General features: G+C 60.1%; 1 protein-coding gene across 4 annotated transcripts in view; it reads left to right on the forward strand.

Moving 5' to 3' along the window:
- Positions 1–22,642, forward strand: part of GSE1 (Gse1 coiled-coil protein) — a 102,178-nt gene that overhangs the window by 49,706 nt on the left and 29,830 nt on the right. The window lies entirely within an intron of this gene.

Raw genomic sequence — 22,642 nt, forward strand, 5'->3', positions numbered from 1 at the left:
ATGACCAGGTCATCCCTATTGCTAAACCCTATCCTTATTGTCACCTTGTCCCCATTGACACCTCGTCTTTATTTCCTTTGCCACCCCTTCCCCATGGCTACTGCATCCTTATTTCCACCCCATCCCCATGGCCACCCTATCCCCATGGCCATCCTATCCCCATGGTCATCCTATCCTTATTTCCACCCCATCCCCATGGCCATCCCATCCTTATTTCCTCCCCATCTCTGTCCCCACCCCGTGGCCACCCCTAACAGGCGTCCCATCCCGGTTGCCAGTCCCGGTGCCACCAGATGCTGCCGCTCCGTGTCACACCATCGTGTCGCTAGCGGAGTGTAACGGGGAGAGCAGTCGGTGCCTTTGTTTCTCCTGCTCTCCGCACAGCTGTCACTTCCAGTGATCAGTAGAAAAATCATCACCCCACCGGATCATACATATGGAACGGTGTCTGTGCGGAATATTTATTGTAACATGTGTCGAGGCCGCGCTGGTCACGAGCCCCGGGCTGGGCTCGCGCTGTGCCAGCCCCGGAAGGATGTTCCAATCCCCCTGGCTCTGCCTGCTGGGGAGGTGTGGGTGTCCCCATGGCGGTGTCCCCACAGTGTTGGGGGGACTTGGGGCTAATTGTGCTTGGTGGCCTCAGGCTGTGCAGCATCCTCTGCCTCATGGGGGATTGGGAAAGTGTTTCCTCTCCCAGCTTGTCCCCACTTTGTTCCCAAAGGATGTCTTCAAGCTGGGGGAGCAGCTGAGGTGTGGGGCTGTGCAGAGCTGCAGCTGGTAAAGCTGCAAGGGAACAGAAGCCTGGGGGCTGCCCCTTGCTGGGGTCACCTGTGGGGTGGCCTTTGGGGTCTCCATGGGTGGGAGGTGAAGGTATTGAGGGCGCCTTGGCCCCATCAGTGTCTCCGGGAGCTCTCTCCCATCTCTGGAGCTGTCAGCTCGGCACCTTTCATGTGTGATGGGTAAACAGCGTGGCGCGCCTGCCGGGGAAGGCTGTTGGATCCCTGCTGGTGCTAAAGCGACGTCTGGCAGGGACGGGGAACGTGCCGTCGCCTGCGCGAGGCACGGCGGACGTGACGCCCCGCTGGGGCTCCGTGCGGCTTTCCTGATGGAGAGCAGAGCCCCAGCCGCCCCCGTGTCAGGGCAAAGCCGTGCTGATGGGATCCGTGGTGTATTCCCTGCAGGTGTGCCCCTACCACTGCCAAAAAACAGTTCCTACATCCCCATCCCGTGCGCTGGTGGCTGGTGGGGACACAGAGCCCCCCCTGTGCCCCTTCTCCGTGAGTTTTCCCTCTCTGGGGTGGACAGATGCTGCACGGGCAGGACGGGGTCACCGGGTCCCCCCAGCACATGGCATGGGGAAGGTGTTGCCAGCGCCTTTTGGCACCCGCTGCCACACGAGCGCGCTCCTCTGACAGCTTTATCAAGCCTCCAGACTTCCCAATTCCATTGTTCCTGACATCTGTTTCGGTAAGTGATTAATTGCAATTAGTGAACGGTTTGAAAGCCTGTGGAAGAATATTCAGCAGAAAACTCGTCAAGATTAATGAGTGGTGGCAGTTGTCAGAAGGGCTGCTGCCTCGCCGGGATGCGGTGGCGGCGGGGAGGTGCGGGAGGCTGGGAGAGTGGGGTGCCCCCCTCCCTGTGCCCGTGTCCCCCCCGTCCCCTCCGTGTCCCCCCCCTCCCCTCCTGGAGAATAACACGGGCTGATTTTTCATCCGAACGCATGAATTATCCACTAATGCGCTATTAATAAAGCGCTGTGGAGTTTCACCGAGATTAGGTCCTAAATCATGCAGAATGAATTTTAATCAGTCCGAAAGACACCGGTGCGAGCCACTCCCGGGGACCTGCTGGAAACCAGCCTGGATCCGGCCTGGATCTGCTGCTGGAGCAGCCGCACCTGCACCTTTGCCCCCGAGCGAGGTGCGGGTGGTGACAGAGCCAGGCACCTTTGTGCGCTGCTGCCATGGCAGGGGGAGTTGCAGGGTAAAAGCTCTGTGGGCTCGCCAAATCCTTGCCAGCAGGAACAGGGGATGGCAGCCTGTGAGGTGGCACCTGAGTGTGGTGCCCAGGGTGCCAGGAGGGAGCAGGAATCCTCTCTGCCACTGTGCCATGCCCAGATTCCCAAAGACACCACATTTTGGGGGGTGTCACTCCTGCAATGAGGTTCCCAGGTCTCTGCAGTTTTGCTCTCTGGTTGTGCCCCCAGCTCGGTGCAAGGGACCACCCCAAGGCACCGGGGGTTTGTGGGGGTGCTGAGCCCAGGGCGTGATACACCCACAGCCCTGGGGGGAAGGGAGGGTGCGACATCTGCTCCTGCAAATTGTTTGCCTTGCCGAGGTCAGGGCGGCTCGACAGCCTCAGGTCCTGCGAGCAGATGGCTCCGGCATGTTCCCGGCCGCGCTCCGCTGTGCCGCACCCATGAAATTCCCCATTAACTGCCTGTGACCGGAGGGTGGAGGGGGAGGAAGCATCCCTCACTCCTCTGCGCTCAGCCTGGGAGCACACACAGCCTGTGTCTGTCCCCAAGGGCAGCAGGGGCTTGTTCCCTCGGCCAGGGAGGGGGATGGCCCCTGTGCTTTGCATGGCCTCACTAATCCAGGAGGGCTGCCCATCGCCCAGGTGCTGCGGGTGCTGCTGGGGAGGGAGTCCCCCATCCCCATCCCCGCCTGCCAGCCTGTCCCCGTCCCATCTCTTTGATTTATTGCTCTTTTGGCGGAGGGCAGGGCTGGTGGGGGTCGCCAGGGGGCTGCCAGGGGTCGAGAGGTCCCGCCGTCGGCCGCCCTTTGTTGGTGTCCAGCACAATGACCCGGCGCAGGCTGTTTGCTCGGCGCGCTGGGTAATTACCGTGCCGGGGAGGATGAGGAGGTCAGGGCCGATGGAGCCGCCGTGACCCGCCACCGTCGAGACCCTGTGTGGCAGCGGCTTGTCCTTCCCCTGTCACCATCTGCTCGGAGGCGGCCGCTCGGAGTGGCGGGGCTGCGGCGCTCAGACGGACGGACAGATGGTGGTGGGTTTGAAGAGGTAGAGTGTGTACTTTGTTCTGGAGAGCTTGGAGGGAAAAAAAAAAAAAATTAGAAGGAGAAAAAGACAGAGAGAGGAGAAGGAGGGGACATCCTCCTGTGTCCTCACCGCCTGCCATAGTGCCACACGTCGTGGTTGGAGATTGTCACCGTGCCATGGATGAGGCTGTGAGTGCTGGCACCGCGGCCTGCTGCAGTTGGAGTGACAGGGAGATGGGACGGGTGGTCACTGCCCCTCTGAGTGCCCCCTGTGCCACCACCCCAAGGGATATGGTGTTTCCAGGGATGCCCTTAGCCCGCTGCGTCTCTCCAGGGCCTGACCCTGGTGTGCCGCCCGCCGGCACTGCACGTCCTCGCCTGCCAGCGGTGCCAGCCAGGCCAGGGCTGATGCAAGCGGCATTCCCAGGCAAGCTCGGCCACTTCCCAACCGGCTGGGGCAGCCGGACCAGCGGGGAGGCCACGGGCGTGGGGTCCCTGCAGCGGTGCTGCGGACGCTGGGCACAGGCAGGGCGACACGGCGTCTCCCCGCGGCGTTCCTGACCCGCCGGACCCGCTCGGGGAGCAGCGGCGTGGGTTGGCGGCTTTGGCTCCGGTGCAAGAGGTGGGGCAGGCCTCCCCTGGCCGCCTCGCCGCCGCCTGTTCCAGCGGCGCCGGCCCTCGTGTCCCGGCATCGCCTCTGCGCAGCGGGCCGCGCTCGACGCCCATGCAACGGTGCCACGGCGGTGCCCGCCCGGCGCCCGCGGGCAGGGTGGAGATGCTGGCACCGTGTCCTGGCACCCGGGTGGCTTTGCTGGAGTGTGCCAGTGTTGCGCCATACAGGGGAGATTTGGGGCAAGCAGGTGGGGGTTGAGGCCACGGCGCACAAATGTTCATGGAGTGGGGATGTGAGTGGGCTCGCTGAGGAGGGATTCCCACGGAAGTCAGAGGCTCCAGGTTTGGGACCCTGCCCGCTGCCTGCCACCGTTGCAATTCTGGCTTTGCTGCCTTTTAATTACCGCCTGCGCCAGGCCTGGCCCTGCGTTCCACTTCATTACGCGATTGCGATCGGGGCTGCTCCTCCCTCCCGGCCGACTCCGGTGGATAATTAGGTGTGTTTTCTCCCGCGTGCAGACAGACACTTAATACAGCTTTAATCACCTGCTCCAGCGGCTCCCACCCACCGCCCTGTGCCCGCTGCTGCCGCTGCTGCTGCTGCCCACAGCCCGCCCAGCCGGGTAATGACAGGCTGCGGGTGCCCTGTGGAATGCCCGCTAATAACCCCCAGTGCAAATGCCCGGTGCAGGTGCCCAGTGCAAACAAACATCCCCTGCAAGTGCCCAGTGAATGTGCCCCCTGCAACAGCCCTGTGCCAACACCTCATGAACATCCCCTAGTGCAAATCATGGAATTGTGGAATGGTTTGGGTTGGAGGAGACCTTAAGTATCTCCTTGTTTTAATGCCCTGCCATGGCCAGGGACACCTCACACTAGACCACATTGCTCCAAGCCCTGTTCAACCCAGCCTTGAACACTTCCAGGGATGAGGAATGCCCAGTGCCAATGCCCAGTGCCCGTCCCTGCTGCAAATGCAAACACCTCGTGCGAGTGCTCAACGCAAACGTGCCCGGCGGACATCCCCAGCTCAACTGCCCCATCCCAATGCCCAATGCCCATCCCTGGTGCCGATGCCCAGTGCAAACACCACCCAGGCGGGGTCCTGGCGTGTCCTGGGGTGCTGTGGTGCTGGCACTGCCCGGCTCCCGGCCGGTTTCTCTGGAGCAGGCGGCCGCCGGCTCCTCGCAGGTGTACGCACAGACTCCGCGGCGCCCGAGCTTCTGTGCGGCGGGCGCGTGCCAGCACACTGCTGTGCCTTGCGAAGGTAGCAGCCATCTGCACTGTGATAAAAAGCCCTGAGGATGATAAATAGACAAGTAGCACTTTTATTGGATTGCCGTTCCGAAGCAGCCACTTTGGGTTTGGCACGGCGCTAACGACAGACTCGCCGCACGCTGTGCCCAGCCGCCCCGGCCGGGGGAAAGGGGCTGCCCGGCCGTGATGCCAACGCCTGCCTGGGCACCACTGCTCAGCCTGGAGTGCTCTCCCTGCCTCTTCCTCCCTCCCTTGGTTTTTGGGAGTGACACGGATCTGGGTGACCTGGATGAGAGGGTGGCGTGGCTGGCTGTGGGGCAGGAGCGGGGCTGTCCAACTGGCAGGGCTTGGCACGGCGTGGCACGATGTCCCAGCTGCCATGCTGGCCTCGGCATCACCTGCACAAAGCAGCTTGTTTGTCAATAATGGAACAGGGAAAATTGCACCCGAAATGCCTCTCGGCTCTGCTTTGTGCTGCCTTAATGCGTCCACCCCGGAGGTGCCGGCTCAGCGGCGGCACAAAGGCTGCTGGAAGGGAGGGGAGGAAGGCATGGGGAGCCCAGAGAGGTTCCAGGGGGGATTTAGTCCACACTGGCCCACACAGACCCCCCAGTGCCAGGGTGAGGGGGCACAGACAGGCTCTGACCCACGTGGTTGGCACTATCAGGCCCCCACAGCTTGGCCATGCCTGATGCCAGGGTTGTCAGCTCAGTGATCCCACAGGGATGTGAGCCTTGGGGACAGTTTTAGGGGAGGACAGCATTGCTAGTCCTTGTCCAAAACTCCTGCTGCTGGGAGCAGAGAGTGGGGTCCTACTAAACATCCCCATGTCATTGTCCTGGGACATAGCTCCAGCCTTGGAGGTGTGATTTCCAGTTAATTCCATGTGAGTCATGGCTGCAATCATTATCCCACCCTGCCTGTCCCACTACAGCCCTGACATGGAGGTGACACTAGATTTTGGGGTGGCCTGGGAAAAGCAGTTACCCCCTGGTCACTGGTTTGGCTTGGGAATCACAGCAATGGTTGTGAGTGTCCTTGTCCATCTGTGTCCCCCTGTGGTGGCACCTTCTGCATTGGGATGGGGCAGATGGGGACAGCATTTCAGGGATGGCACAGGACAGACTGGAGACACCAGTTCAGGGCTGCTACAGGACACGACAGCTTGGGGACACTGTTTCAGGGCACAGTCCCCATGTCACAGGGATGACAAGGAGAGGCTGGGCTGGCAGTACAGGGTCTGGGGGTGCTTAGAGGGGGTGTCTGTCTGTCCCCACACCCTGCCAGCTCCCCACCTGCAGCTCAGGGGCCGCACGCAGCTGCCTGCCCGGGCGTGCATGCCAGGAATTTGGGAGAGCAGGGGGGAGCCGGCTGTCTCCGTGCCCTCTGACCCCCTGGATGATACAAGCCCTCTTCTGTTTCTCCTCAGCCCGCCGGCGGGGTCAGCCTGACGGCTGGCGCTGGCTCCCTGGCCGCGATAAAACAGCTCGTCTGTCACGACACAATGGATCTGTCAGGCTGCTGGCACGGCTCAGGGGACACGGCCCCTGGGCTGGGTGGGTGCTGGAGTGCCCCTTCCAGCTCCCCCAGCCATGCTGGGGCTCCCCAGGGTGCTCAGGGTCTCAGCAGAGGGGTAGGGACAGGGACAGGAGCCAGGTGTCCCGGCTGATACCCCTGCCAGCCCCTGCTCTGCCGCAGGGAGATACAGCCCCGTGTCCTGGCTCCCTGCCATGCCCGCTTCCCTCGCTCCTCACCATCCAAAAATACCTCGGGAGGCCCCAGCACGAGGTGCCCCTCATGCAGGGGACGTTCCTGAGGAAATTGCTCGCCTTCATCCACCCCAGTCCCACTTCCCTCCTGACTTCAGGGTCTTTTTATCCAATTTTGCATCAGCTCCTCAATAATTTCTAGGATCCCAATATCCAGAATGCTGATGGGTACAGGCTGGGCGCTGCATCCCCCTGCAGCACCACCCCCTGGCATGGGTGCAGGACCCCCTCCAGGACCCCCAGCCCCAACTGGGTGGTTTTTAAGAACTCAAAAGCATCTCCAATTAGAGGCAGCGGTGCCGTGGCGCGCTGGCGAGGCACTGGGGCTGTCACTGTGCCGCCTTAATTAGCAGCACCAGGGCAGGGGTCAGCACAGCTCGGCGGTCTTGACAAGGCTGCTATCAAGTGCAAGGAGGGAGGAGGAGGGAAGGGAGGGAAAAAAAGCAAAGCTCCCCAGCTCAGGACCAGCCTGGGCGGCGGGGAGGGGGAGGATGAGCGCGCTGGAGCCACGCAGGCAGAGTTAAAAGGGAATAAAATGGTTGCTGTCACCCGCCGGCGGCTCAGCGCCGGGGCTGTGCCTCCCACTGCCGGGGTGTGGAACAGGTCCTGGGCCCCCCCAGCAGCCTGAACACCAGCCTGGGGAGGGGGACACGGGACCCCCACCATGCTGGAGATGAAGAGCTGGTCGTCTTTGCTGCAGAGCCTCAGTAAGTGACAAGGGTGGTGAGGCTGGGAGCTGTGGGGACATCTCTCCTGTGGGGACACCCCACTGTGAGGTCCCCACAAGCCGTCCCCCTCCCTGGCCTCATCGTACAGGGGCAGTGGGTGGGTGGCATGGCCAGGGCGAGGGTCCCACACCCCCTGGCCCCGCGTGCCGCCTCGTCCCCTCTCCAGCATCCCCGGCTGCGGGGTCAGCGCCCGGCCGCGGCCAGGCTTAACCTCTGCCCTCACCCTCCCGACCTCCAGCCCTGTTAAAAAGGGTTTAAATGCAAAGTTATTTGATAGCTAATCCCAGCTATCCTGGGGGCAGCCCCGGGCTTTGGCGCTGGGAATCGCCCCGAGCCGGGACCCTCAGGAGGCACCGCCGGCACGGCCGGGGTTGCACCGGGGCTGGAGGTCAGGCAAACGCGCCGATTAAAGTCCGGCGGGTGAAAAGGGCTTAAACAAATCCCAAATCCCTCAGATGCCAGATGAGGCTTGGTTGAAATTTGCTCCGGGAGCCACAGTGGGAAGGGGGAGAGATGTTGGAACTGGCAGGGGCACTGGGAAGGCCAAAACTGCTGGGGGGTACTGGGGAGGCTCTGTGGGTGCTGGGAGGGCTTGGGGCTGGGCACGGGGCTCAGTTGGTGCTATGGGGGCCAGGGCAGTGCTGGGGGCCCTGTGTGCCTTCCTGCCCTGCATCCCTTTGCTGCTCTGCCAGGAGGGACCAGCAGCATCAGGGAACCCCCTGTTTGGCCATCATCTCCCCATCTTAGCACATCTCTCCTCATCCCACCTATTTGTGGGGTGCCAAGGGGAGACACAGGTGGGTGGCCTCACTGCTGAGCAGTCACCCAGCCAAACTGTGTGCTTGGGAGCAAAAAATCCTGATTTTTTTCCCCTCCCAGGCATCATGACATGTTGGTGCTCACTCGTCCCCAGGGCTGTGTCACTGAGGAGGTCACGGGTCCCTGGCCTGCTGTGTCCCCTTGCTTTCCCCAGGAAAAAACGTGTCCTGGAGGTGCCAGGCTGCAGCCTCACATCAGGATAGGGACCAAAGTGTTCTCAGGTAGCCAGGTCCTGCCATCCTGTTGTGATGCCATTAGGAAAGCTGAGGCAGGCACAACCAGGACATGCTGCTGTGGTGGGGTGGAGTGGGGTGGGATGGGGGCTGTGGGTGGGAGGCAGCCAGAGGAGGAATAAGGGGACAATTCCTGGTCACAGCTGTCCTGCCTGGGGCTGGGGTGGCCGGACAGGCTCTGTCCCCTCAGTCCTTGCCTGTCGCCCATGGCAATGAGTCCCCAAAGAACTGCCAGGGCCAGCTGAACCCCAGCCCAGGGATGGAGGTCACAGGTGCTGTGAGGAGCCACGCAGACCCTCCCCTTAATTGGGGAGGATGGATCAGCTGCAGGAAAGGCTGGAGACCTCTGTGCCCCCTGCCCAGTGGTTATGGGATGCCCTGTGCTCCTGTGCCAGCCTCTCCATTGTCACCTTGCACCTCCATCATCGTGCCCATCCCACTGTGGTGCACCCTCCTTCACACCCCCTTGTGAGCACTGGTGACAACCCCAAATCAGGCAGCTGCTGGCAGGGTGGGCTCTGTGCAGGGACCATCGGCCTCCCCAGCTCTGTCACGTCCCCCATTCCACATCCCTGCCCAGCAAGGGTTAACCCTGCAGAGGCAGGATGCCTGCGAGCCCTTGTGCCAGTTCAGAAATGAATGTTGCCTTTAATATACCATCCTTCAATCCTTATCTCTCCTAATTTATTGGACATAACTGGTTGCGCTGATGGATTCGTGGCTTAGACCTTGGCTTCTAAATTTCAGCATTAATAATCTGCCCCTTCATTCTGCTCTCCAGATGTCTTTCATTTATCTGCTTATTCAGTAGGGGTGCAACCTCGCGTCCTCCGTGCCAGCGCTAATGTGGCCCGGTGACAATAAATTTGGACTTGTAATAACATGGCCAGATGAATGAATTGACCTCTTGGTGACTGTCACTCCCAGCCTCCCCCCTTGTTAGGGACTGCTGGGGGCAAGGGGGGCCCCTAACAATAGATGTTGGTGTCAACCCCCTCCTCCTTGCTTTTTTTTTTTTTTTTTTCCCCAAATTTGGGAAAATTTGAGGGGAAGCACATGAGGGGACTGTAATCTTTAATCAGCTTTGCAGCAGGGTGAGAGCAGCCATCCTTAGGGAAATCCTAAAACCAGAGAGCCCTGACAGGGCCCCCCAGGGGCTGTGACCCCTTGCCCAGGTGGGGACGTGTCAGTGCTGCCGGGCTGAACCTGAACCGGGCAGGTTGCACACCTGAGAGCGTGCGGAGGAATGTGTTTGCTTAATTAATTGGCGGCGGGAGCGCGCCGGGGGTGTAAATCTAACGTGGGCCTTGGCAGCCTGCAGTGCCGAGCACGCAAGACTAGACTTTAAATAAGGGTGCAATTATTGTTTGAATAATTGACGAACAACGGGCGCGCATCGGCGCTCAGCCTAATGGGCTTTGATCGCTCGCCAGGGCCGCCCGGCGCGCCGGCATCCCGCCCATGGAGGATGTGAGGGGTCCAGCCAGGGGTGTGGGTGGGTCAGCGGGGGGAAATCGGGGTGCTGCTCTCCCATGGGTGGGTTTTGTGGAGCAGATGTGGGAAGTGGGGTGTTATTCCAACCCCCCTCAATCCATCCGACAGCGCGGCGCCGCGGGGTCGGCCAAGGAGGAGGAAGAGGACCCTGCACGTAGCAATTGATTTAAATCATTTTAGAGAGGACCTATGGAAAATAAAAAGCCTTTAATCACATTTGTATCCATTTCCAGCCTCGGTAAATCAATTTGGATTGAGCTGGGTGCCACGGTTACAGCTGATTAGCGCGCGGCGGATGGGGTCAAATTAATGCTAGCTGGGTTGGCTTAATGGGGTCACCGTTGTGAGCATCCCTCCTCCGGGGCGCTGGGGTGGGGAGGAACATTTCGGTCCTGTCCATGCCATGGAGAGCCTTCCCAGCAAGGATATGTCAGGATGTGAGCTCCATGCTGCTCTGTGCCTCAGTTTCCCCTTGCACATCAGCATTAAGCATCGCAGAGACACCAGAGAGCAGCGCTGGGGATATTTAGGATATTTAAGGGGATATTTGGGTTGTCCCACCTTCCTGCCCCAATCCCACTGTGCATCACCCACGTGTCAGAGCCACTCATGTGTCCTCCCCGCTGCCCCACAGAGGAGCCATAAACAGGACCCTGCGCCCCGGTGCTGGTTAATTTGTTTTCAATAGGTTCCAATCAATTAAGCGTGGTCCTGGCGAAGGGAAAAGTGCCCCGGTAATTGGTGAAAATAAATCACTCGGTGCGGCCCCGCGGTGGTGCCTGGGAGCCTGGGCTGAGGCCGTGGGGCACTGTGGGGATGGGGACACTGGGGATGGAACCCGCTTTGCTGGGTTCCTGGCCGGGATTCCTGCGGGGCTGGCGTGTGATCCGCTGGGAATGGCGTGCTTGGAAGCTCCCAGCCCGCTTCCTTCGCGTCTTCCCTGCCTGCCCTGCCTGCTCCTTGCACGCGATGCCTGCCTGCACCCCGGGGTGAGGGCGATGCCTCCCTGCCCGTCCCCACGGTGGGGAGCATCCCCCCCGTCCCTTCACCCGCCTCCCCCAGCCCTGCCCCAACCGGGGCTGTAATTACCGCACGCTGTGCTTTGATTGCTCCATTCCAATTAATTAAACCCGGCGGTGACCCAAATTATGATCCCTTGTCTTGTCAAGCGCCGTATTTTTAACCTTAACTGGCTGGGCTGTGTTTAGATTTCCAATCCGGGCAGAAATGTCACCCGGGGAGAGTGACTGGCGTTGAACCCAGCCTTCCCGTGACGAACCCCGTAATTAGAAACCCTCGTGTCCCCGAGACGGGTCTTTAAAGCTGTCAGAAGCCAAGATCCAGCCATTTGATACAAGACTATCATTAGCTGTGCCCAACCTATTAGCTGCAGGTAAATAACAGGCTGTACCGGAGCCGGGGAACAGGCGGGTTGGGGAATTGGATGATTCTTAATTAGGAGAAGCGGTGCGAGGGATGCTTTCCCCTCTAATTGCCTTCGTTAGCAGCCTGGGTGTGTGTCCCTGTGCTTGGATCCTCTTTCCTGGCGTGGCGATGGCTCCTGCGCCCCATCTTCCCATGGTGGTGCCCATCCCACCTGCTGGCCCGGCAATGGGATGGGCACCGTGATGGGAAGGCAGGGGCATGAAGCCATTTCCCAGGCTTGGATAGGGATTGATGGTCTCCGGTCCAAGCAGAGGATAAATCTGGGCTTGCCGCCGCTTTCCGAGGGCTTGTCTGGGTGACATATTCGGTTGGTTTGAATGTCTGGATGGAAAATCAATCACCGGGGCTGTTTCCGTCCCCCCTTTCGTGCTACGTTTTAATTTGCCAGGCTGCGGGGTCTGTGCTCCGAGGATCCATCTATATTTGTGTCAAGTGCCGGTGTCTTTGTCTCCCTGGTGTGGAATCGTCCTTCCCAGCTTGGCACACTCTGCCCTGGGCACAGCCTTGGGGTTCACGTGGGCACTGGAGGGGGTGGGTCTCCAACCCTCCAGGCTTTTACCTGATGTGGAGCTGCCCACAGCATGTGGCAGAGCATGGAGCTGCCCCAGAGTGTGGGAAACTGAGGCATGCAGTCTACTCCAGACTCTGCTTTCTCTGCTGGATGGATGAAGATCCCATCCTGCTCTGCCCCTCTCGACAGCCAGCAGGAGGACCCCCCATATCCAACACATGTGGGGGTCAGGAGACACCCGGCAGTGCCGCGGCAGCGGTGCCGCCCGCCTGGCCCTCGCCGGCCTGCCCCCGCCTGATCCCTCTCCTGCAGACGCTCTCCCTGACACCGGCTGACAAGAGCCATTTCCAAGATGGATTGATTCAATTTAGCACCGATTTTTTGCCGGGGCCGGTGACGTACGGCTCCCCAGCCGGCGCTGGGCAGCACGTGACTCCCCAGCGCCCGCCGTCATTAGAGCAGCTCAGCACCGGCTGCTGCAGCCTAATCAGCCCTGGCCGGCTCAGGGGGGGCCTCATCCTGCCCTGCACAGCTCCACCAGGCTCCTGCCCCTGCCATTCCCACCAGGATCCAGCCCTGGGAATGCTGGGGTGGTGAGGTATCTGGGGTTGTGGCAGCTGGTACCCAGGGATGCTGTTGGTGGTACCCAGAGATGCTGTTGGTGGTACCCAGGGATGCTGGCGGTGGTACCCAGGGATGCTGGTGGTGGTACCCAGAGATGCTGTTGGTGGTACCCAGGGATGCTGGCAGTGGTACCCAGGGATGCTGTTGGTGGCAGTCAGGGACTGCCAGCAGTGCCCAGGGATGCTGGTGTTGGTACCCAGGGATGCTGCCAGCAGTACCCAGAGATAATTGCAGTAATACCCAAGGGTGTTGGCAGTGGCACCCAAGGATGCTGGCAGCGCTACCCAAGGATGTTGATGCTGATACCCAGGGATGCTGGCAGTGATATCCAGAGATGCTGGTGGTGGTACCCAGGGATGCTGGCGGTGATACCCAGCGGTGCCAGAGCCGCTGGTGAGGCTGCGCGGGGGTGATTTTGTTTGTTCCCTCTTTTCTGGGTTTTTCTCCAGGCTTGATGAGTATGTCTGGTTCTTTCTCGCTGTCTGTCTTCTCCTCTCTCCTTCCTTTGGAGGCAAATGGCTGACTGATTGCTTTTCATCTCCCGCTCTGAGGAGCTGTAAGAGCTACTTTATACAAACATCAATTACAGGCACGTAATAAATTAAGGCTCCCTTACACCGAACCCATTAGAGTCCACTCTCATATCAAAGCGCTCCCATCACACACGGATTGGGGTGGAGTGGGGGGGAGGAGGGAGAGGGAGGAAAATGTCTTATTAGCCGGCAGATTGTTAGCAGAACACTGATTTAATTGTGTCCCCGCGCCCGGGCGCGGGAGGAGGACGGGGGGTGCGGAGGGGGGGGCACCCGGGGCCTGCCAAAAAAGAAATGCCCAGGGATTGTTCCCTTCCCCGAGGTGCTGGGGGGCCACCTCCCTCCCAGGCTTGTCCCCGTGCCAGCGCCGGCTGCCAGCGACTCTCCTGGTAACGGCTGAGGGGGCCATGTTTCCGAGGTGCCCCCCACCCCAGCAGGCACCGTGCTGAGGAGCAAAGCCCAAGGGTGGGTAGGTGGGTGCCCACTCTCCTCCTACCCCACCACCTTTAGGGTGCTGCCTCCAGCACCTTGGCCTGACTGGGTGATGCTGAGGGCTGCTGGGGCAGGGAGACTGTGGCAGCTGCCTCGCTGTGTCCCTGTGTGCCAGGGCCTTGTGGTGAGTCCTGCCATGGCACAGTGGGCATCAGAGCTGGGAACCCCGGGCTGGGAACTCCCCCAGATGCCTCCCTGCGTTTGGATGGTGCATCGGGGCGTGGAGGTGGAAAACCCGTGGAGATGAGGGGCAGGCGGGAGGCAGGGAGCAAACTTCCCTGTAGGACAAAGGCGGCTGCATCCGCCAGCAGCTCCCGCTGCCTCTGCCTGCGAATAAATAGCCTCCAGGCTGTCAGTCTGGCACTACCCCGGGGCTGGAGGCTCTTGGAGAGGAACGGAGCCCGGGAACAGCAGGCATGGCTGGAGCGCTGCCCGCCGGGGCTGTGCAGGCGCTGGCACGCCGCGCCGGCGCTCTCTGCCTGGCCAGGGCCACCTCCCAGCCTGGCCTGGTGGCCCACAGCCTCCCCACACATCCCTCATGGTGGGCACGGCTCCACAGGGTGAGTGGTGTGGAGTTGGTGGGGGTTGTCCATGGATTGTGACACCTGGCAGGTCACCACCGAGGCTGTCTGTCCTCCTGCAGAGGTGACATCCTGTGCTGCAAAGTGGGGTGTTGTACACAGGTGTGTGAGTGCACACACAGAAATACATTGCTCTTTGCTGAGGGGTGTTGTGCACAGGTGTGTGAGTGCACACACAGAAATACATTGCTCTTTGCTGAGGGATGTTGTGCACAGGTGTGTGAGTGCACACACAGAAATACATTGCTCTTTGCTGAGGGATGTTGTGCACAGGTGTGTGACTGCACACACAGAAATACATTGCTCTCTGCTGAGGGATGTTGTGCACACGTGTGTGAGTGCACACACCGAAATACATTGCTCTTTGCTGAGGGGTGTTGTGCACAGGTGTGTGAGTGCACACACAGAAATACATTGCTCTCTGCTGAGGGGTGTTGTGCACAGGTGTGTGAGTGCACACACGGAAATACATTGCTCTTTGCTGAGGGATGTTGTGCACAGGTGTGTGAGTGCACACACGGAAATACACTGCTCTTTGCTGAGGGATGTTGTGCACACGTGTGTGAGTGCACACAGAAATACATTGCTCTTTGCTGAGGGATGTTGTGCACACGTGTGTGAGTGCACACACAGAAATACATTGCTCTTTGCTGAGGGATGTTGTGCACAGGTGTGTGAGTGCACACACAGAAATACATTGCTCTTTGCTGAGGGATGTTGTGCACAGGTGTGTGAGTGCACACACAGAAATAACATTGCTCTCTGCTGAGGGGTGTTGTGCACAGGTGTGTGAGTGCACACACAGAAATACATTGCTCTCTGCTGAGGGATGTTGTGCACAGGTGTTTGTGCTCACACACACACACATCCCTCTCAGGTGAGGCTGTGCATGGTGCACACACGTGTGCCCCACACACACCCCCCAAGCTCCTCTCTGCATGCTCCATCCCAGCTGTGCCTCCCCCTTCCTGCACACCCCAGGGTGCGGGCTGGGGGGTCCTGCTCGCCCCCCTCCCTTCCAGGGCAGGTTTTATCTCCCGGCCTGCTCCCTGCCTGCCGTTCCCTCGCTGCCCTCTGAGCCTGACATTTACATATTAATATTTTCCAGGGAGGCAATGCGTTGCGGTGCAAGTGTCTGCATTGTGGTTGCACATAATGTAAAGTGAGATAAAGCGCCCGGCTCCGCTATGAATAACTGCAAATGAAAACCCATGTGGCCATAAAAGCCTTCACATTTGCCCTGTCAGCATGTGGTACATCGGCTAAACAACTGATTTAGCTTTTCTTTTTTTTTTCCAAGGTTTATCACCACTTACAGAGGACATGCTCTTTGTGTACTGCCTGTCGCTTTCTGCTCAGCTTCCTTGTCACTTCCCCTCGGCGTCCTCCCAGCCGGGCCCCGAAACGATGCTCTGCTCCTCTAAACCGCCCTGACAGCCCCTATTAGCTTCTGGCCGAGTACAGCTTGGCGCTGCTGGGGCTATTTATCTCGCCGGCACAGAGGGCTGTTATCTATCACCCTCGCTCCGTTCGGCCCCGCTCCTCCGCTTCTGCTGATGGCAGGGATTTGGGATGGGGTCCTGGGGGGAGCGAGGGGACCTGGGAGCGCTTATCCCTCCTCCCAAAGGCGCTGCATCCAGCCACCAGCCTTGGCTTTTTTGGCCACGGTGGCTCCTGTCCCTTTCTGTGCCAAGCAGCCCAAACCGCTGGGGATAACCCGGAGAATTATTCCTGCTCCTACGCGGCGTGGCTGGTGTCATCCCCACAGCGGTGGCCCGGGGCAGGGGTGATGTCCCTGCGGGGACCGCTGGCTCCTAAAGGCGCCGGCTTGGGTGCCAGACCTGAAATACCGGGCGGGGAGGAGCGGGCGGGGTTGGGGACGCCGGGGAGCGGGACGAGCAGCTCCGTGCGGTGCCCGCGGCACTGGGGGGAAGCCGGGGGTCCCCGCTCGGTGCCCGCAGAGCTGCCCTGGCCCTGGGCCAAGGGCGCTGGCACCCAGCCGGCCCCCGGCACTGCCGGTAACCAGAGCTGCCTCCCCTCGCTGTTATTTCAGGCAGGTGGGGCAGATCGGTTTACAAAAGCCGGGGAGATGCCTATCAGTCCCCTCCCGACACTTCGTCCCCACGCCACCTCTGGCACGGCCCCGTTAGCGGGGCTGGACATCACCGGTGGTGGCAGCTGCTGTCACCAGTGGTCACCTCCCCTGGGCACGCTGCTCTTTGGGGTCCCCCTGCAATGGCTGGTGCTGGCAGCTGCTGTCACCAGTGGTCACCTCCCCTGGGCACGCTGCTCTTTGGGGTCCCCTGCAATGGCTGGTGCTGGCAGAGGGACAGCAGTGTCACCAGCGTGGTGAGTTTGCTCCTGGCTGCCCCGTGCCACCACCTCGGCTCGTCCCTTTGAGTCACAGCAGCAGCTGGGATGTCATGGCAGGCACCAGGGAGGTGTTGTCCTGCAGGGCCAGCCTGGGCTGGTGCAAGCTCTGTGTCACCCCACGCCCTGCCCGGGGTGCCAGCGTCCCTGGGCTCTGGGCAAGGAGCTGAGGGGGCCCTGTCCTTGCATCAGAACGTGATGGGAGCGTTGCACAAGTGTTTTCTGCCTCAACCTGCTCCTGGCCAGCGTTTGGGGAGGGCTGTGAGGGGCCGTGGGTGGGAAGCAGGGGGCTGGGGTGGTTGTTTACAGCCACGGAGCTTGTTTCCTTCCACCTGCCTCGGGGGAAGCAGTTAGCGATTTGTTAGTCAAACCAGATGAGCCTTCCTGGAGCGGCTTCCTGCCAGGCTCAGCACAGCCCGGCCACCCTGCTGGCAGGGTCCCCTGTGTCCCCTGGCCCTGCTGTGCCCCCCACCACAGCCAGTGCCACACGGAGGGTGTGTGGGTGGGATGTGGTGAGGCTCAGCAGCCTCCAGGCATCACCTGGAGTGGTGTGAGCACCCCCAGAGCAGCCTGCTTGGAAAGCCAGGGTGGTGCTTGCTTTGGGGCCTCTCCCCAGATACCTCCAGGGAGGTTGTGCTGGCCATGGCAGAGGCCACAGTGGCTTGGTGAGGTGAAGGGGTGCTCTCCAGGGAGATGTTTGGGTGTTTGGGCGCTGTGTGATGCACTGAGCCACCACTGTGACAAGGCCCATGTGCATCGAGTGTCAAACCCTGTGCACCATCCACGATGAGCCACGTGTGGTGCATCGTGTCCCATGTGCCACGTCACTCATGGGCTCGGTGTGCTGAACCTTCTATGGCGCAGCCATATCAAGCAACACACACTGAAAATGATGCATCCAACATGTGCTGAGCACCATGAGCTGACCCCCATGCACCAGACACCAAACCCCACGTATCCCACACATCAGGCCCCCTGCACTGAGCGTTCTGTGCATCAGGAGCCCCATGGTCAGGCCCTAAAGCCCCATGATGCTGCATATGGTGGATCCTGCACACATCCAGCCCCACTGCCCCAACCCTGCGGGACCAGGGCCCACGCAGGAAGCTGGAAGTGCCAGCCCTGCGCCCCCTCGCACACCGAGTGGCGCCGGGTGATAAATAAGGAAGTTAACACCCAACCCGGGCTGCTAATTAGCTTTTAACCTGTACTAGCAGTTAACTACAAAAGGCAGTCATTTGTTCCGGGGAGCTGGTAGCGTAGAAAGAACGAAACATGGCCAATTTTGTTCAGGATGAATTAAGACTTGCAAATGTAAAATGAGTTCATCTATTTAATTAAGTAGCGGCAATATGGATGTTAAATTAAGTTAATGGCAGGCATGCCAAAACAAGGTTATACAAATCTTGTCCTGGCCGGGTGGGTTCCGGATCCGGCCCTTGGATGTGAGGCACTGGGAGGGCCCTGGGGTGGGCTGGTGGCCCTGGGGATGCTCCACTGGCCTCCTCAGGGATAGAGGGAGATGGAAGTGGAGGGAAGAAAAAAAACAAGGCGGGAGGAAAGGCAAAAAGCGCGTCTCAGGCAGCGCCGCAATCTTATCAGGCCTGAACTTTACTCTCCCGCTAAAGATATAGGATACTTTAGGGACATCGGAAAGAAATAATAACCCTCTGATTTGTAGCTCTTGGGCTCTGGCAACCGGGGGGGAAGGAAGACTGTCTTCTGCCATTACCATTTTTTGTATGAACTATTCCCCGAAGAAATCAAACCCTTGTACAAGCCCTCCCGTGCGGCAGCCCCTGCTCCGGCGCTGACCCGAGCCGTTCGGATTATCACCGCGCATCGCAGCCGGAGACAGGAACATTCATTAAAATTTGAAACACAAATGGAAAATTGCTACTTGAAGCCTCCTTGCCGGAGAGCCAGCCGCTTGATCAGAGACCTCATTAATGTATCTAATGTGTAAGGAACAATTAGACTTTTCAAAGACATCCTTTTCCCAGCCGGGGGAAAAAAAAAAGAAAAAAACAACAAAACACCAGAAGCTGCTTGAACCCCTCCCAATCCAAAGCAACACCCCAAACCTGCCCCGAGGGATTGGGGTGCACAGCCCCAGGAGGAGCCCAGGAGCCGCCCAAGAGTCTCGGCTCCATCCCGGCACCCGAAATGCCCGTTTCTCCTCAAGTGAGATGGGGAGGAAAGTGGGCTGATTAAAAAGCTGATTTCTTTTCCCAGCGACCGGCAGGGTTTTGCCATCCTCCCGTAATTAGCCGGTTACACGGCCGTATGTTTTATTTATGAGCCGAGGGCGGAGGGAAGGGGAAGCGGAGGAACGACCGTGCCCTATATATCTGCAAATAAAACACTTCATTTCCCTCCTGGGGAATGTCACCTCGAGAAACCATCGCTTTCCTGCTCACTGCCCCGTCCAAATCGCAGGCTGTAAATGGCTTTGTGGGCCTGGCTGCCGCTCAGATGGGTTTAAAATATGGATTTATGTCTTTATTCTGCATAGTCAAAGGTCAACAAGAGCAGGAAATCATCGCTGAGCTGCTTATTTACGATGGGAGGCGACCGCCTGCTCCTCTTGAACCTGTGTCCCTATTGCTGGATGCTTGCAGGGAATGTGGTGGAGTCTGTGCCTTAGTTTCCCTAAAGTGGGCATCCTTTGGGGTTTGGGCACCCAATTGGGGATTGGGCATGCCATTGGATGTTGGGCATCCCATTGGGGGTCACAGCTTGGATGGATGTCCACAGGGCTTGGATGGATGTCCCCATCAGGGCCTCATCCTACTCTGACCCCAAGGGGAGACCTTTGGGGAGGCCGAGCATCCCCATGGCCGGGTGTCCCTGTGGCCATGCGGGGCTGTCCGTGCGGCGTGGGCAGGGCCGGGCCCCGCAAGCTGCGCTCTCATGCTTTGCTAATCCCGCCTGGCACCTGCCCCAGCTCCCGGCGGCTTCGCGCGAGCAAAGGAACCAATTAATCCTCCCGGCGCTCGGGGAAGTGGGTCAGGCTCGTCAGGCTCTCCCGCTAACGAAGGGTGAGGCGAGGCGCGGCGTGGCCCAGCCGGCTGCTGGGTGGCCGGGCGGGTGGCTCTGGTGCCCCAGTGTCCCCTGGCTCCAGAGGGGTGGTAAGTGGGTAAACTGAGGCAGGGGTGGTCTCCTGCAAGAAGCAAGGGGGGGACAGCTCAGGGTGGCGGATAATTCGGTTGGGATGATGTCGCAAAGGGTTTCCCAACGGGGCTGCCCCCACCAGCCGCTGTTCCTCGGTTTCCCCACGCCCGGCCCAAGCAACGGGTGCTCCTGGTTTTGGGGTGTTGGGGTTTTGGGAGGCAGGGCGGGGAAGGGAGCACAGGCAGGGCGCCCCTTTGAAGTGGAGCCCAACTTCCAGGAGTGAAGCAATTCTCGTTTGCATAATGAATAAAGGCAGCGGGGAGAAGGGAGGGGGGGACTGGGGGAGAAGGGGGGTGAAACCCCAAAACCGGAGCTGGCAGGCAGGTCTGCCCTCCCTCCCCTCCCCTCCCTGCCTGCCCGCTCCCCCAGCCGCCTGTAATTACAGGTTTATTGCCTGCACAGCTATTGTGTAATGACATGTTTGCAAATTAATTTTTACGGCTCCTGCCGTGGGGGGGGAGGAAAGCAGGGGAGGGGTCCCCCAGTGCTTGCCTGAACCCAGCAAATCCAACCCCTCTGCCCAGCCGGGTGGGAATTGGGTGGGAGTTGAGTGATGTGGTGACTCCAAAGCTCTCCCAGCGTGGGGTGAAGGGGTCCCTATTGAGCTACACATTGGGTATGGGGCACCCCCAGGTGTGTGACATTATAGCGAGGTGTGAAGGGAGGGTTTGGCCAGGGTGGGGGGACACGGGGGAGCAGCACCCCAGGGTGGCAGCAGCACCCCAAGGGTGGGAGCAGCACCCCACGGGGCCCGGTGACACAGGGGAGCTGCCAGGGAGGGAACGACAATGACTCAGGGGACGGGCCAGAAATACTCCCAGCGCCGATCTTGACAGATGTAGGTTAGGAAGGAAGAGAAGACATAATAATAATCCCCCGACCTGGAATCGGGAAAGCAATATTTAACGGGGGAGGGGGGGAGGAGGAGGAGGGGGGTGCAGGTTTGCACAGGCTCTGTCTCTGCTGGGTGGGATTTTGGGGAGCACGGCTGGCAGGGTGGGAGTGCAGGGACACCTGTGTGTGTGCACTCGTGCAAGCGTGCACATTTGCAACCAGAGGACCTCTCACAAACCCCCTCCAACCATCCATGCCCAGCCATGGGGCTGGATGGATTTGGGGTGACGCTGTGACCCCCTTGTGCCCATGCTCTGGTGAAGGTGGGGCAGGCAGTGGGCACCTTGGAATGGGTGGACGGATTTGGGGTGACACTGTGACCCCCATGTCCCCCCATCCTCACACCCAGTGCAGCCAGTGGCCACCTGGGAATGGCTGGATGGATTTGGGGTGACACCGTGACCCCCATGCCCCTCCATCCCCAAACCCAGTGCAGGCAGTAGCCTCTTGTGAATGGCTGGATGGATTTGGGGTTGCCCTGTGACCCCCATGCCCTTCTGTCCCCACACCCAGAGCAGACAGGGGCCTCCTGGGAATGGCTGGACAGATTTGGGGTTGCCCTGTGACCCCCGTGCCCCTCTGTCCCCACACCCAGTGCAGGCAGGGGCCACCTGGGAACGGATAGATGGGTTTGGGGTGACACCGTGACCCCGTGCCCCCTGTCCCCACGCGCGGGGGCAGGCGGGGGCAGGCGGCAGGCGCCTGGGAATGGCCTCTGTATCTTTAAGCTGTTGGAAGGGCTGGTCATTATCATACAGGATGTGGCTTCTCTTGCAGGGGCGAGATATCACACGTCGCCCCGGTGAACTTTGGTGTTAAAACCAGTTTGGGAAGAGAAGGACGGAGCTGGGCGGGGGCGCGCTGGGAGGAGGAGGAGGAGGAGGAGGGTGGGGGGAGGTCAGGAGCGCCTGTAACACTCCTCGGGGGAGGGGGGCGCGCTCCCGTGAGAAAGCGCGCTCCCGCGGGATGCGCGTCCCCGCGGCGGCGCGCCCGTGCGTGCCTGGAGCCAGCGACTCTCCCCCCCCTCCCCTCCCCTCCCCTCCCACCCCTTTCTCCAACCCGTCCCCTCCTTTCTCCACCCCGCCTTTGGCTGATCGTTTGCTTAAAGCAAATTAAGCCGGGCCCTCGTTACTATGGTGCAGCCAGGATCTCCAGCCTCCCTCGCGCTCCCGTAATAGCATTTATTAGCCCTATTTGCCTGCGAGCATGTCTTCCCGGATCTGCTAATGCATCAGCGGAGAGGGGATGGGGGAGATCCTATCGGGCGGCTCATTACAGCCCCCGACGCCCGGCGAGGCCGGCATGGGGGGGATTTAGGGGCTCAGAGGGGATTTTTTATTTTTTTTTTTTATTTTTTTTGGGGGGGTGGCAGCAGGAGTTCACCCCCGACCCCCCTCGCTGGGGTTGGGGCAGGCGGCTTTGCTCGCCTTGCCTTTTGTGAAGCAGCAGGCAGCTCCCGGCAGGCAGGAAAGTTGGGTTATTTATTGTTTTATTTCCTAATTTTCCCTCCTGAAGCGACTTGGGGGTGTGTGTGTGTGGGGGGGGAAGGTTGGTTTCCTATTTTTATTTTACATTTCTATCTCTCTCTCCCCCCCCCCAACCGCCGCCCGCCGCATCGGCAGCTGTTTGAAAACAGAAAAAAAAGGCAAGAAAGAAAAAAAAAAAAAAATTAAAATTATTCCGTCTGTAGGCGAGGAGGAGGAGCAGGGGGGGTGAAGGGGAATGAGGCCGCTCCTCGGGGCGCCCCGGGGGTTCACCCCCTCCCCCGAAAAGCGCCGGGGCCAAAGGCTGGAGCCCGGGGGGACGCGGGCGGTGGGCGGAGGGCGCTGGGGCGAGCAGCTGCCGGGCCGCCCTCCTGCCCCGCTCCCCGTCATTAGGGGAGACAAATCTGCTGTCAAGGAGCCAGATTTCCAATTTACCGATAATGATTCTTGCATGAAAATTGATCGAGGAGGGCAAGTCTGCCGCCTGCCTCTCTCTGTCTCTCTCTCTCTCTCTCGCCCGCGGAGACGGGGCTTTCCATCCGGCCGGACAGACAGACAGACAGACGGACAGACGGACATCGCACACCCACGAGTGGGTCACCCCCACCCCCCCAGCCCC

The sequence above is a fragment of the Zosterops lateralis genome (genome assembly GCF_965231275.1).
Source record: "Zosterops lateralis genome assembly, chromosome: 12".
Classification (NCBI taxonomy): domain Eukaryota; kingdom Metazoa; phylum Chordata; class Aves; order Passeriformes; family Zosteropidae; genus Zosterops; species Zosterops lateralis.